The sequence below is a fragment of the Engystomops pustulosus genome, chromosome 6 (assembly GCF_040894005.1).
Source record: "Engystomops pustulosus chromosome 6, aEngPut4.maternal, whole genome shotgun sequence".
NCBI classification, from domain to species: domain Eukaryota; kingdom Metazoa; phylum Chordata; class Amphibia; order Anura; family Leptodactylidae; genus Engystomops; species Engystomops pustulosus.
Genome location: NC_092416.1, coordinates 6,307,826 through 6,323,848, shown reverse-complemented (window position 1 = coordinate 6,323,848; position 16,023 = coordinate 6,307,826).

Genomic DNA, 16,023 nt, shown 5'->3' with positions numbered 1-16,023 from the left:
CCTGCGCTAGCTAGAGCTTGGCCGGTAGACCATCAATGCCCACAGTCCTGCCGGGGCCAAAGGATTAGCAGCAGAGAACAGCAGGTCCCCTATGAGAGGCACGTCCATAACCTCCGCTCCTGCAGGTGTTAGTGATATGTGACAGGAGCCTCTCTTTATCACCTGTGGGCTTCAGGGAGTAGAGAGCGCTGTAGAAATCACAGTTAGTTCCTGGGTGTGTGGTCGGCGTGGACATTCCTGAAAAAGTTGCCGGCTGAGCTGCCTGAAGGTTAGGAAAAAGCTGGGACCTTGAGTTAGCCTCACAATCTGTATAGGGGTAGCTGGAGGGGGAAACCGGGTGCCTGAATCCCGAAATACCTAATCTTTCATCTCACCACTGGGCCTGAGAACTGCCTGAATCAACAGGGGCTTTTCACCTGGTGCCCCCCTCACATCAGCTGTGAAGGACATGGGAAAACACCAGACGGAAACATCCACCACCATTAACCTCTGTACCGGAGTATCCTTGAGGTGGGTGATCCCTGCTCTTATCTCTGGTGACCACCCACCCGCATAAAGAGATTATTGCAGTTATTACCCTGCTGTGTAACATCACAGGGATAGAGCTACCGTACAGAAAAAGCACAGACCTGGGAGGTAATGCACGGTCCTGCGGTGCCACCTAGTGTAGGTAGTGCCCCAACACATCTATCAGCAGCTTAAGGTTCTCCTTCTCAGGTCACTTTTGCTTCATTGGAGTGAACCTATTTCTATTGCAACCTGCAACTGCATCCATTGATTATGGGTGACCCCGAGAGAAGTGCAAGACACGGTCCAGTTTAAACGTGATGATCACGCAGTAAACATGTATGATTAATGAACCAAACATACCTGAATGCTGTAGCTACGCTGATGCAGAAACACATCTTGTGTAATCCCTGATCTCAGTGGTTTTGCTGAAAATACAATTATAACATTCAGGACCTTGGTAAAGCAGGATTGCATTCTGTCTGCCACATTACACGGAGCTTCCTGAACTGTCTAGACAGGACTAATCAACCTGAGCTGGATGACTCATACACAGCAGCCGGGGGGGAAGGGTGCAGCTATTGATTACTTCTGCCTGTCAGACACAACACAGAAATTACATCATCCTCTGGAGCAGTGCATAACTAATGTGCTAGGAGAAGCTCTGAGCCCCAGCACAGAAGCGACAAAGCCTCATCATCATAATTTTATAATTGTTTTTCAGCAAAACCACTCGGATTAGGGATTAAGATGTGTTTCTGCATCAGTGTAGCTACAGCGTTCTCAAGGTATGTTTGCTTCATAATGCATAAAAACAAATGGTAGATTTCCTTTAAACATCTGTAAAAAGGCGGAGTCCAAAGCCTGAAGGACTAGCATCAGATCGCCGTACTAAAAGCCTGACATCCATTAGATACTTGTAGCACTCTTATACCCATGGTCCCGGTGATCCCTCATATCCTTTTGTTGGGACTGGTTTCACACTACGGTGAAAAGCAAAAATAGAAAGAGGCTTCTTAAACTCCAAATTCTTTCCAGCAACTGAGATGCTCCAAGAAAGTACTAATGTAAGACCTTCTTGTGGGGCAGACCGTCTATGCCTGGCATAGAAATGAACGTCTGCGCCCTCCCCCTTCCCACCCCTTTACACGCCCTGGCGTGGCGGGAGGGCAGAATAATCCCAAGTGCTAGCAATAAGCTAACACTTGCGATTATTGCAGGGGCTCTACGCCACTGACGTGGCACAGAGGCCATGATAAATGAGCCCCAATGTGTATTTGTATGTATGTGTGTGTGTGTGTGTATGTATGTGTGTGTGTGTGTGTATGTATGTATATATATGTGTACATGTTTATGTATATATGTGTGTGTATATGTGTGTATATGTGTGTGTATGTCTGCTAAAGGAATCTGCACCGTCATGTTTACGATCACCAAATTCTGCACAGCCGCTCTCTGTGACTCAGGGAACGCCATAGACTCAGTTTTAAGCCCTAATTTTAACCCCTCGCTTTCCAAAATCCACTTATTACCCCCCATATGCAGGAGCCATTGTCTGCTGATGTTGCTGTGGCCAGAGGGGCGTAAAGGAAGGGTGCGGGCGGTCGGCAGTGGGCTGAAGTGGGGCGCAAACAGAGAAATGAGCTGTAATTTTTTAAACAGCTGTGGGTAAATGAAAGCTGAGCTCTAATTGGTTGCCAATGGCAACTAGAGATGTTCTGCTCTCAGACACTTCTGGTAAATCTTCCCATAGACAAAGTGACAGTCTGTGACAGAGACATCCACTGCACGATAATTTTATAAACGGCGCCAAACTCCAGCTCAAGAGCGTACAAAGAATAGATCAGCTGCCAATATCTCTGAACCCACCAGAGCTAACTGTAGGCTCCGCTCCTATTCACTACAACGGGAACTGAGGAAGGGAATATATTATAGCAATGTGGATGATTACAGTGTGATTACAGGTACCTGATCCCTAACCAGTTACACCTGCATTTAGTGCTGGCACCGATCGTGGGTGTTAACTGTGTAAATGCTACTGGTAAAGTCACCTGCTGCATTTACATTATCATGGCGCGTGCACTGGCACTCACGTGACCTCATCGGGGAGTGACATCTCCTTCCCAAAAGGATGTGTTAGTGCTGGCTGCATGCGGCCATTTTGATTTAAACAATGCTGGTGGCATTTAACCCCTTCCCGCTCTGCGTCCGATATATCGGACGCCGAGTGCAGTGACTTAGCGCTCAGTGTCCAGTATATCGGATGCAGAGCCGATGCCGGTTCAGCTCAAGATCTGAGCCGAAACCGGCATCAGAAAACACGGGGTGCTGGCTGTAACTGATAGCCGGTACCCCAGTGTAACACCCGCGCTTAGAGTGGGCTCTGATCATGGGTGTTTAGCCCGTTTAATGCCGCAGTCAGCACGACCACGGCATTTAACATGGCTTTGGGGGGTCTTTTTCCCACGATTTTCACCCCCTAGCCTTTTTCGGTGTGTGGGGGGGGGGGGTTGCCGATTGTTGCTGTGGCATCAGTGGGGTCGGATCTGGACCCCAGAGCTGCCTGTAAGAACTGACTGTAACATGGCATCTATGACAGGCACGGTGTTAGCCTATGCCTGTGCACAGGCTGACACTGCTAATACCCTGCAATACATGAGTATTGCAGATTATTATCATGAACAAGCAATCAGATGATTGCTTGTTCATGTCCCATGGTGGAAAAAGTGAAAAAGTAAAAAAAAAAAAAAAAAAGTTATTCAATAAAAAATAAAGGAAGAAATTAATAAAAATGCCCCAAAGCCCCATAACATAAGAAGAGACATATAAACCAAAAAAAGTCTAAATCATAACAAAACCCCCACATATATAGTTTCACTGCGTCCATAACACCCCGTAGAATAACAATAAATAATTATTGAACCCACACGATGAACGCCGTTATAAACCCTCCAAAAATTAGGATTTTTAACTATTCAATCCCACAAAAAATGCTATAAAAAGTAAAAAAAAAATATATGTACTCCAGAATTATACTGGTGCAAAGTACAACAGTGCAAAGTACAAGCCATCATACAGCTCCATAGCCACAAAATTAACAATGTTATGTCACTTGGAATACGGCAATGCAAAAATGATAGATTTTATTTGACAAATTTAGTAAAACGTAAGAAAAAATATTTATGTCCCCGTAATCGTACTGACCGATAGAATAAAGATAACAGGATTATTAGGCTAAACGGTAAACACACACAAAAAAAAAAAAAAAGTAAAAATTCCAGTACAGAATTAGTGCTTTTCTAAAAAAATGTTCCTAAATTTTGAACAATAGGTGATACCAACCCCAAAATGGTAACACTGGAAAAAGCATCTCATCCCGCAAAAAAAAATGCCGTCACATGGCCCAAATAACGGAAAAGCGAAAATTTTATAGCCTAAAAAAGGGGCCAATGAGGAAACTAAAATCCTGGCAGCTGCAGGGTGCTCCTTCCCTTCTGCGCCCATAAAATAAGTATCGGCCACATGTGGGGGGTCTCTGCACTCGGGAGAAATTGTAGAATTGTATGGTGGGTTTTCTCTTTTTATATTTTGGAAACGTGTAAATCTTAGGGCTAAATGAACGTATAACCGGCACAATTTGACCTAAATTTCACCTCCATTTTTATTCAATTACTATGAAGATCTCAAGGGGTTAACAATCTTCCTAAAAGCTGTTTCTGATAGTTTGAGGGGTGCAGATTTGAAAATGGGTTGGTGATATAGGGGGTTTTTAATGCTAAATATGTAAAATGTCATTCAAAACAGTATTTACACCCAAAATAGTCAATTCTGAAAACCGGGAAAAGTTTGTAAGCCGCGTGACGCCAAAAATTATTATCCAGACATTTCAAAAAAAGTAGACATATGGGAAATGTTATTCAGCAACTTATTTAGGTGGTAAATCTATCTGCCTGAAAACGCAATGATTTCGAATTTCGAAAATGGCAAATTTTTCCAAAAATTCAGATTTTTTTTTTTTTTTTGTAAATAAATGCAAAACTTATCAGCCAAAATTTTCCACTAAAATGAAGCACAACATGTGGGGAAAAAACAATCTCAGAATCTCTTTGATAAGTAACAGTGTTCAAAAGTTATAACCATATAAAGAGACGCAGGTCAGAATCCAAAAAATGGGGCTGAGCCTTAAGCTACAAAATGGCTGCGTCCTTAAGGGGTTAAATAGTTTACACTCTCGTAAACTTGGGGGCAGGAGGGAAGGGTAGAGCCAAGCACGCATCCGTAAGGTTCAGCAACAAACCAAAACTTCAAGGCCACATTAAGGTCCACTCCACTACTATACTGTAGATGCCTATTGTGCTGGAAGTCATGTTCAGTGGAGATGCCACCCAGGCTGGAGAAGGCTTGTGAAACTGGCTAAGACATTCTATCACTTCTTCTATGTATTGCTTAGCCTATGGTCTACCAGAAAGGGATTAGATCAGTACATTCCTTACAGAGAGGAGTAACTAAATTTAAAGATTCATTTCTAAAATTCTATGCAGCGAAGTAAGAATAACACTGGCACCACCTTACATAGTGCAGCCATCTTGTAGGGGGATCGGAGGCATTGAAGGCAAAGTCCGGAGGTGCTCAGCACAAGCAAACAGCAGTATATGGTGACAGAGATGAAGCTCATCGAGTCCTAGAATTCTATTTTACATATGTTTCATCAGGTATATAGAAAAAAAGAGGTCCTGCAAATGAAAAAATCTAATATAAAATGATAAAGTGTGTAACTTCATAACAATGAACATTGTAACATTGTAGCCTGAACAAATATCCTGCACATTACGGAGAACTATGGAGGCTCTGAGGCTGATCAGATAAGGTCATTGGAAGATGGATTTGCCATGGAAAGTCTGAACGACTCCATTGTCTGCTTGATGCAACCAGTTATTTAGAAAACCTACTAAGATATTGCACCATCCCCTCCGCAGATATCGACATTATATAACAATTATTCAGTATAAGATTCTTCCATAGAGAAGTCTCAGAAGTATCAAATCCTTTTGTTTCATTTCTGTCCAAAACAGAAATAAATCCTTTACTAACCAGCGTCTTCCTTCTTTTCCACTTACCTTCCTGTATCATAAAAGAGAATTTATTTAAACTATTTTATGTTCTAATTATTTTAAAATGATGCCTGTTAGTATCCTTAAACGATATCTACCATTAACCAAGAGTAAACAAAACACTACGCTTACTCACCTACTTCCTCTTCAGCCTGATCCCAGCGCTTGTCTTCTTTAATGTTGACACTTGGATCACCTGGAAAAAAAGACTTATAATTAGCAGGCCAGAGATAAGGGGGCACAGTTACTTACCTGTGTCCGGAGGAGTTCCCGAAAGTGCATTGTCCGTGTATAATGCGCTGCGCCGTGATTCACTAAGATAGTGCGCTGGATATCCTGCATGTGTCGCTTCCCCGCTCAGGTCCCCGGGGTTCACCTTCTTCTTCCTGGTGCATGTAAGTGCATTGTCCGTGTATAATGCGCTGTGCGGGGAGTCACTAAGATCCTGCGCCCGATATCCTGCATGTGTCGCTTCCCCACTCAGGCCCTTGGAGTTCACCTTCTTCTTCCTGGTGCATGTAAGTGCATTGTCCGTGTATAATGCGCTGTGCGGGGAGTCACTAAGATCCTGCGCCCGATATCCTGCATGTGTCACTTCCCCGCTCAGGTCCCCGGAGTTCACATTCTTCTTCCTGGTGCATGTAAGTGCATTGTCCGTGTATAATGCACTGTGCGGGGAGTCACTAAGATCCTGCGCCCGATATCCTGCATGTGTCACTTCCCCGCTCAGGTCCCAGGAGTTCACCTTCTTCTTCCTGGTGCATGTAAGTGCATTGTCCGTGTATAATGCGCTGTGCGGGGAGTCACTAAGATCCTGCACCCGATATCCTGCATGTGTCGCTTCCCCGCTCAGGTCCCTGGAGTTCACCTTCTTCTTCCTGGTGCATGTAAGTGCATTGTCCGTGTATAATGCGCTGTGCGGGGAGTCACTAAGATCCTGCGCCCGATATCCTGCATGTGTTGCTTCCCCGGTCAGTTCCACCTTCTTCTTCCTGTTGCATGTAAGTGCATTGTCCATGTATAATGCGCTGTGCGGGGAGTCACTAAGATCATTCTCCCAATATCCTGCATGTGTCGCTTCCCCGCTCAGGTCCCCGGAGTTCACCTTCTTCTTCCTGGTGCATGTAAGTGCATTGTCCGTGTATAATGCGCTGTGCGGGGAGTCACTAAGATCATTCTCCCAATATCCTGCATGTGTCGCTTCCCCGCTCAGGTCCCCGGAGTTCACCTTCTTCTTCCTGGTGCATGTAAGTGCATTGTCCGTGTATAATGCGCTGTGCGGGGAGTCACTAAGATCCTGCGTCCGATATCCTGCATGTGTCGCTTCCCCGCTCAGGTCCCAGGAGTTCACCTTCTTCTTCCTGGTGCATGTAAGTGCAGTGTCCGTGTATAATGCGCTGTGCGGGGAGTCACTAAGATCCTGCGCCCGATATCCTGCATGTGTCACTTCCCCGCTCAGGTCCCCGGAGTTCACCTTCTTCTTCCTGGTGCAAGTAAGTGCATTGTGCGTGTATAATGCGCTGTGCGGGGAGTCACTAAGATCATTCTCCCGATATCCTGCATGTGTCACTTCCCCACTCAGGTCCCTGGAGTTCACCTTCTTCTTCCTGGTGCATGTAAGTGCATTGTCCGTGTATAATGCGCTGTGCGGGGAGTCACTAAGATCCTGCGCCCGATATCCTGCATGTGTCGCTTCCCTGCTCAGGTCCCTGGAGTTCACCTTCTTCTTCCTGGTGCAAGTAAGTGCCTTGTGCGTGTATAATGTGCTGTGCGAGGAGTCACTAAGATCCTGCGTCCGATACCCTGCATGTGTCACTTCCCCACTCAGGTCCCTGGAGTTCACCTTCTTCTTCCTGGTGCAAGTAAGTGCCTTGTGCGTGTATAATGTGCTGTGCGAGGAGTCACTAAGATCCTGCGTCCGATACCCTGCATGTGTCACTTCCCCACTCAGGTCCCTGGAGTTCACCTTCTTCTTCCTGGTGCAAGTAAGTGCCTTGTGCGTGTATAATGCGCTGTGCGGGGAGTCACTAAGATCGTGCGCCTGATATCCTGCATGTGTCGCTTCCCCGCTCAGGTCCCTGGAGTTCACCTTCTTCTTCCTGGTGCATGTAAGTGCATTGTCCGTGTATAATGCGCTGTGCGGGGAGTCACTAAGATCCTGCGCCCGATATCCTGCATGTGTCGCTTCCCTGCTCAGGTCCCTGGAGTTCACCTTCTTCTTCCTGGTGCAAGTAAGTGCCTTGTGCGTGTATAATGCGCTGTGCGGGGAGTCACTAAGATCGTGCGCCCGATATCCTGCATGTGTTGCTTCCCCGGTCAGTTCCACCTTCTTCTTCCTGGTGTATGTAAGTGCTTGATCTCTTGACACAATTCTAATCTGAAATCCTGCGCTCAGTCTGAATCAGTTAAATTGTCCAGTGGTCACCCCCCGATCTCAGTCGTACAAAAGCAGCGTAGCTGCGCCAAAATCCGGTCGCGTGCAACACAATCCCCTTCTAAATACCTGTCACAGCGACGCAAATCCCGAAAACGTCAGGAAGTCCGACAGAAATGCGATCCGCGGACCCTTAGTAAATAAGCCTCATTATATCCGGTGTTCTGGGCTGCTAATTATGCACGCCTCCACACCTCCCTATCCCATGAGGTGTGACATCACCTTCCTCTCCTAGCATGGGAGAGGAAGGTGGGGAGGGTGTGGATAATTAGCTCTGGCCGGCTAATTATAAGTCTTTTTTCTAGGTGATCCCTTGGTGTAAACATGAAAGAAGTTAAGCGCTGGGATCGTGCTGAAGTGGAGAGTAGGTGAGTATGTGTAATGTTTTTTTACTTTTAGGTAATGGTAGATTTCTTTTAAATCTGATCTCTCGTACAGTCTTCTGCAACACAATCATAAATATACTGTTCATATATCACAGCCTGGCATCCCAGAAGACATCACAGGGGAAAGGGACAGGGGGCAAATCATCAGCAACAGTGTAGCACCCTATATGAGCCGTCTCCCTACATCCTTAACCTCACAATGACTTACAGTATAAAGGCATATGGCAGTTAGGAAGTTGATAAAGACATTTGGTGCCCCCTAACCCTAACATTTCCTCGGAATCCAGAGCTGAGGTTCAAATGATATCAAGACTATTGTCCATTTTCCTAAATATCCCTTTATGTGTCCTCCTCTTGTCTGTGTTCTGTTAGATATGTACTTGGGGTCCCCCCTAAACTGTCAGGACCATGGTTTTTCGATAATTTTTCGGTACTTTTTGTACCTTAATAGCCATTTAATATTACTATGTGAATATGACTACTTACATTTACTTTAGAAAAATGTAAAAAAAAATGTTCTAAAAATAAAGTTATACAAAACAAAATACACAAAGCTGTATAGACTGCAAATGTCCTCAAAACAAAGCACCAGGATAAAAAAATGTATAAGAAATACAGATACTTTTTTTGTTTTATTCCACTCGATACACCATTGTGGTGGATGGGTGCTGTGTGCTCCTCCGGCACGTTGCTGAGAACCATTGCGCCCCCGGGGCTGATCAGATGAGATAAAGGATTAATAATATTTGGCAGGTGAAGTGTAAATGTCTCTATTGTCTCATGCACCCAAAGCACAAACTGTGCAGAAATGTATTAAAGCAGATAAAATCACTGGAACTCACTTTCCCCAAAACATTGACACTATATATAGGACAATTCCCCGGTGTGAGGAGCCTCAGAAGTACAAGGTCCTTCCCGATATCCGTCACCTCAGAAATGTATCCAGTTCTTATAAGGATCTTCCTCCTTTTCTTCTTACTTTCTATGGGTGAGTATCTTCTTACTTTCCATGGGTGAGTGTCTTCTTACTTTCCATGGGTGAGTATCTTCTTACTTTCCATGGGTGAGTATCTTCTTACTTTCCATGGGTGAGTATCTTCTTACTTTCCATGGGTGAGTATCTTCTTACTTTCCATGGGTGAGTATCTTCTTACTTTCCATGGGTGAGTATCTTCTTACTTTCCATGGGTGAGTATCTTCTTACTTTCCATGGGTGAGGATTTTCTTACTTTCCATGGGTGAGTATCTTCTTACTTTCCATGGGTGAGTATCTTCTTACTTTCCATGGGTGAGTATCTTCTTACTTTCCATGGGTGAGTATCTTCTTACTTTCCATGGGTGAGTATCTTCTTACTTTCCATGGGTGAGTATCTTCTTACTTTCCATGGGTGAGTATCTTCTTACTTTCTTTGGGTGAGTGTCTTCTTACTTTCCATGGGTGAGTATCTTCTTACTTTCCATGGGTGAGTATCTTCTTACTTTCCATGGGTGAGTATCTTCTTACTTTCCATGGGTGAGTATCTTCTTACTTTCCATGGGTGAGTATCTTCTTACTTTCTATGGGTGAGTATCTTCTTACTTTCCATGGGTGAGTATCTTCTTACTTTCCATGGGTGAGTATCTTCTTACTTTCCATGGGTGAGTATATTCTTACTTTCCATGGGTGAGTATCTTCTTACTTTCCATGGGTGAGTGTCTTCTTACTTTCCATGGGTGAGTATTTTCTTACTTTCCATGGGTGAGTATCTTCTTACTTTCCATGGGTGAGTATCTTCTTACTTTCCATGGGTGAGTATCTTCTTACTTTCCATGGGTGAGTATCTTCTTACTTTCCATGGGTGAGTATCTTCTTACTTTCCATGGGTGAGTATCTTCTTACTTTCCATGGGTGAGTGTCTTCTTACTTTCCATGGTTGAGTATCTTCTTACTTTCCATGGGTGAGTATCTTCTTACTTTCTTTGGGTGAGTGTCTTCTTACTTTCCATGGGTGAGTATCTTCTTACTTTCCATGGGTGAGTATCTTCTTACATTCCATGGGTGAGTATCTTCTTACTTTCCATGGGTGAGTATCTTCTTACTTTCCATGGGTGAGTGTCTTCTTACTTTCCATGGGTGAGTATCTTCTTACTTTCCATGGGTGAGTGTCTTCTTACTTTCCATGGGTGAGTATCTTCTTACTTTCCATGGGTGAGTGTCTTCTTACTTTCCATGGGTGAGTATCTTCTTACTTTCCATGGGTGAGTATCTTCTTACTTTCCATGGGTGAGTATCTTCTTACTTTCCATGGGTGAGTATCTTCTTACTTTCCATGGGTGAGTGTCTTCTTACTTTCCATGGGTGAGTGTCTTCTTACTTTCCATGGGTGAGTGTCTTCTTACTTTCCATGGGTGAGTATCTTCTTACTTTCCATGGGTGAGTATCTTCTTACTTTCCATGGGTAAGTGTCTTCTTACTTTCCATGGTTGAGTATCTTCTTACTTTCCATGGGTGAGTATCTTCTTACTTTCTTTGGGTGAGTGTCTTCTTACTTTCCATGGGGGAGTATCTTCTTACTTTCCATGGGTGAGTATCTTCTTACATTCCATGGGTGAGAATCTTCTTACTTTCCATGGGTGAGTATCTTCTTACTTTCCATGGGTGAGTGTCTTCTTACTTTCCATTGGTGAGTATCTTCTTACTTTCCATGGGTGAGTGTCTTCTTACTTTCCATGGGTGAGTATCTTCTTACTTTCTATGGGTGAGTATCTTCTTACTTTCCATGGGTGAGTATCTTCTTACTTTCCATGGGTGAGTATCTTCTTACTTTCCATGGGTGAGTATCTTCTTACTTTCCATGGGTGAGTATCTTCTTACTTTCCATGGGTGAGTATCTTCTTACTTTCCATGGGTGAGTATCTTCTTACTTTCCATGGGTGAGTATCTTCTTACTTTCCATGGGTGAGTGTCTTCTTACTTTCCATGGGTGAGTATCTTCTTACTTTCCATGGGTGAGTGTCTTCTTACTTTCCATGGGTGAGTGTCTTCTTACTTTCCATGGGTGAGTATCTTCTTACTTTCCATGGGTGAGTATCTTCTTACTTTCCATGGGTGAGTGTCTTCTTACTTTCCATGGTTGAGTATCTTCTTACTTTCCATGGGTGAGTATCTTCTTACTTTCTTTGGGTGAGTGTCTTCTTACTTTCCATGGGTGAGTATCTTCTTACTTTCCATGGGTGAGTATCTTCTTACATTCCATGGGTGAGAATATTCTTACTTTCCATGGGTGAGTATCTTCTTACTTTCCATGGGTGAGTGTATTCTTACTTTCCATGGGTGAGTATCTTCTTACTTTCTATGGGTGAGTATCTTCTTACTTTCCATGGGTGAGTATCTTCTTACTTTCCATGGGTGAGTATCTTCTTACTTTCCATGGGTGAGTGTCTTCTTACTTTCCATGGGTGAGTATCTTCTTACTTTCCATGGGTGAGTGTCTTCTTACTTTCCATGGGTGAGTATCTTCTTACTTTCTATGGGTGAGTATCTTCTTACTTTCCATGGGTGAGTATCTTCTTACTTTCCATGGGTGAGTATCTTCTTACTTTCCATGGGTGAGTATCTTCTTACTTTCCATGGGTGAGTATCTTCTTACTTTCCATGGGTGAGTATCTTCTTACTTTCCATGGGTGAGTGTCTTCTTACTTTCCATGGGTGAGTGTCTTCTTACTTTCCATGGGTGAGTGTCTTCTTACTTTCCATGGGTGAGTATCTTCTTACTTTCCATGAGTGAGTATCTTCTTACATTCCATGGGTGAGTATCTTCTTACTTTCCATGGGTGAGTGTCTTCTTACTTTCCATGGGTGAGTGTCTTCTTACTTTCCATGGGTGAGTGTCTTCTTACTTTCCATGGGTGAGTATCTTCTTACTTTCCATGGGTGAGTGTCTTCTTACTTTCCATGGGTGAGTGTCTTCTTACTTTCCATGGTTGAGTATCTTCTTACTTTCCATGGGTGAGTATCTTCTTACTTTCTTTGGGTGAGTGTCTTCTTACTTTCCATGGGTGAGTAACTTCTTACATTCCATGGGTGAGAATCTTCTTACTTTCCATGGGTGAGTATCTTCTTACTTTCCATGGGTGAGTGTCTTCTTACTTTCCATGGGTGAGTATCTTCTTACTCTCCATGGGTGAGTATCTTCTTACTTTCCATGGGTGAGTATCTTCTTACTTTCTATGGGTGAGTATCTTCTTACTTTCCATGGGTGAGTATCTTCTTACTTTCCATGGGTGAGTATCTTCTTACTTTCCATGGGTGAGTGTCTTCTTACTTTCCATGGGTGAGTGTCTTCTTACTTTCCATGGGTGAGTGTCTTCTTACTTTCCATGGGTGAGTATCTTCTTACTTTCCATGGGTGAGTGTCTTCTTACTTTCCATGGGTGAGTGTCTTCTTACTTTCCATGGTTGAGTATCTTCTTACTTTCCATGGGTGAGTATCTTCTTACTTTCTTTGGGTGAGTGTCTTCTTACTTTCCATGGGTGAGTATCTTCTTACATTCCATGGGTGAGTATCTTCTTACTTTCCATGGGTGAGTATCTTCTTACTTTCCATGGGTGAGTGTCTTCTTACTTTCCATGGGTGAGTATCTTCTTACTTTCCATGGGTGAGTGTCTTCTTACTTTCCATGGGTGAGTATCTTCTTACTTTCCATGGGTGAGTATCTTCTTACTTTCCATGGGTGAGTATCTTCTTACTTTCCATGGGTGAGTATCTTCTTACTTTCCATGGGTGAGTGTCTTCTTACTTTCCATGGGTGAGTGTCTTCTTACTTTCCATGGGTGAGTGTCTTCTTACTTTCCATGGGTGAGTATCTTCTTACTTTCCATGGGTGAGTGTCTTCTTACTTTCCATGGGTGAGTGTCTTCTTACTTTCCATGGTTGAGTATCTTCTTACTTTCCATGGGTGAGTATCTTCTTACTTTCTTTGGGTGAGTGTCTTCTTACTTTCCATGGGTGAGTATCTTCTTACATTCCATGGGTGAGAATCTTCTTACTTTCCATGGGTGAGTATCTTCTTACTTTCCATGGGTGAGTGTCTTCTTACTTTCCATGGGTGAGTATCTTCTTACTCTCCATGGGTGAGTGTCTTCTTACTTTCCATGGGTGAGTATCTTCTTACTCTCCATGGGTGAGTGTCTTCTTACTTTCCATGGGTGAGTATCTTCTTACTTTCTATGGGTGAGTATCTTCTTACTTTCCATGGGTGAGTATCTTCTTACTTTCCATGGGTGAGTATCTTCTTACTTTCCATGGGTGAGTATCTTTTTACTTTCCATGGGTGAGTATCTTCTTACTTTCCATGGGTGAGTATCTTCTTACTTTCCATGGGTGAGTATCTTCTTACTTTCCATGGGTGAGTGTCTTCTTACTTTCCATGGGTGAGTATCTTCTTACTTTCCATGGGTGAGTGTCTTCTTACTTTCCATGGGTGAGTATCTTCTTACTTTCTATGGGTGAGTATCTTCTTACTTTCCATGGGTGAGTATCTTCTTACTTTCCATGGGTGAGTATCTTCTTACTTTCCATGGGTGAGTATCTTCTTACTTTCCATGGGTGAGTATCTTCTTACTTTCCATGGGTGAGTATCTTCTTACTTTCCATGGGTGAGTATCTTCTTACTTTCCATGGGTGAGTATCTTCTTACTTTCCATGGGTGAGTGTCTTCTTACTTTCCATGGGTGAGTATCTTCTTACTTTCCATGGGTGAGTGTCTTCTTACTTTCCATGGGTGAGTGTCTTTTTACTTTCCATGGGTGAGTGTCTTCTTACTTTCCATGGGTGAGTATCTTCTTACTTTCCATGGGTGAGTATCTTCTTACTTTCCATGGGTGAGTGTCTTCTTACTTTCCATGGTTGAGTATCTTCTTACTTTCCATGGGTGAGTATCTTCTTACTTTCTTTGGGTGAGTGTCTTCTTACTTTCCATGGGTGAGTATCTTCTTACTTTCCATGGTTGAGTATCTTCTTACATTCCATGGGTGAGAATCTTCTTACTTTCCATGGGTGAGTATCTTCTTACTTTCCATGGGTGAGTATCTTCTTACTTTCCATGGGTGAGTGTCTTCTTACTTTCCATGGGTGAGTATCTTCTTACTTTCTATGGGTGGGTATCTTCTTACTTTCCATGGGTGAGTATCTTCTTACTTTCCATGGGTGAGTATCTTCTTACTTTCCATGGGTGAGTGTCTTCTTACTTTCCATGGGTGAGTATCTTCTTACTTTCTATGGGTGAGTGTCTTCTTACTTTCCATGGGTGAGTATCTTCTTACTTTCTATGGGTGAGTATCTTCTTACTTTCCATGGGTGAGTATCTTCTTACTTTCCATGGGTGAGTATCTTCTTACTTTCCATGGGTGAGTATCTTCTTACTTTCCATGGGTGAGTATCTTCTTACTTTCCATGGGTGAGTATCTTCTTACTTTCCATGGGTGAGTATCTTCTTACTTTCCATGGGTGAGTGTCTTCTTACTTTCCATGGGTGAGTATCTTCTTACTTTCCATGGGTGAGTATCTTCTTACATTCCATGGGTGAGTATCTTCTTACTTTCCATGGGTGAGTATCTTCTTACTTTCCATGGGTGAGTGTCTTCTTACTTTCCATGGGTGAGTATCTTCTTACTTTCCATGGGTGAGTATCTTCTTACATTCCATGGGTGAGTATCTTCTTACTTTCCATGGGTGAGTATCTTCTTACTTTCCATGGGTGAGTGTCTTCTTACTTTCCATGGGTGAGTATCTTCTTACTTTCCATGGGTGAGTGTCTTCTTACTTTCTATGGGTGAGTATCTTCTTACTTTCCATGGGTGAGTATCTTCTTACTTTCCATGGGTGAGTATCTTTTTACTTTCCATGGGTGAGTATCTTCTTACTTTCCATGGGTGAGTATCTTCTTACTTTCCATGGGTGAGTATCTTCTTACTTTCCATGGGTGAGTGTCTTCTTACTTTCCATGGGTGAGTGTCTTCTTACTTTCCATGGGTGAGTGTCTTCTTACTTTCCATGGGTGAGTATCTTCTTACTTTTCATGGGTGAGTATCTTCTTACTTTCCATGGGTGAGTATCTTCTTACTTTCCATGGGTGAGTATCTTCTTACTTTCCATGGGTGAGTGTCTTCTTACTTTCCATGGGTGAGTATCTTCTTACTTTCCATGGGTGAGTATCTTCTTACTTTCCATGGGTGAGTATCTTCTTACTTTCCATGGGTGAGTGTCTTCTTACTTTCCATGGGTGAGTGTCTTCTTACTTTCCATGGGTGAGTATCTTCTTACTTACTATTGGTGAGTATCTTCTTACTTTTCATTGGTGAGTATCTTCTTACAGTCTCATTGGGGACCATGTATTATTGTTCAGTCATTGAGATTATGGCAACTCTACTGAGTGCGGGGCTTGTGTGTGTGTGTAATCTTATTCCAGTCCTTCGGTTTCCACATGTAATCTCCAACAGACTGGATAATGATGAGACCGGTGATCTGCAGGGGTCTCAACAGACTGGATAATGATGAGACCGGTGATCTGCAGGGGCCTCAACAGACTGGATAATGATGAGACC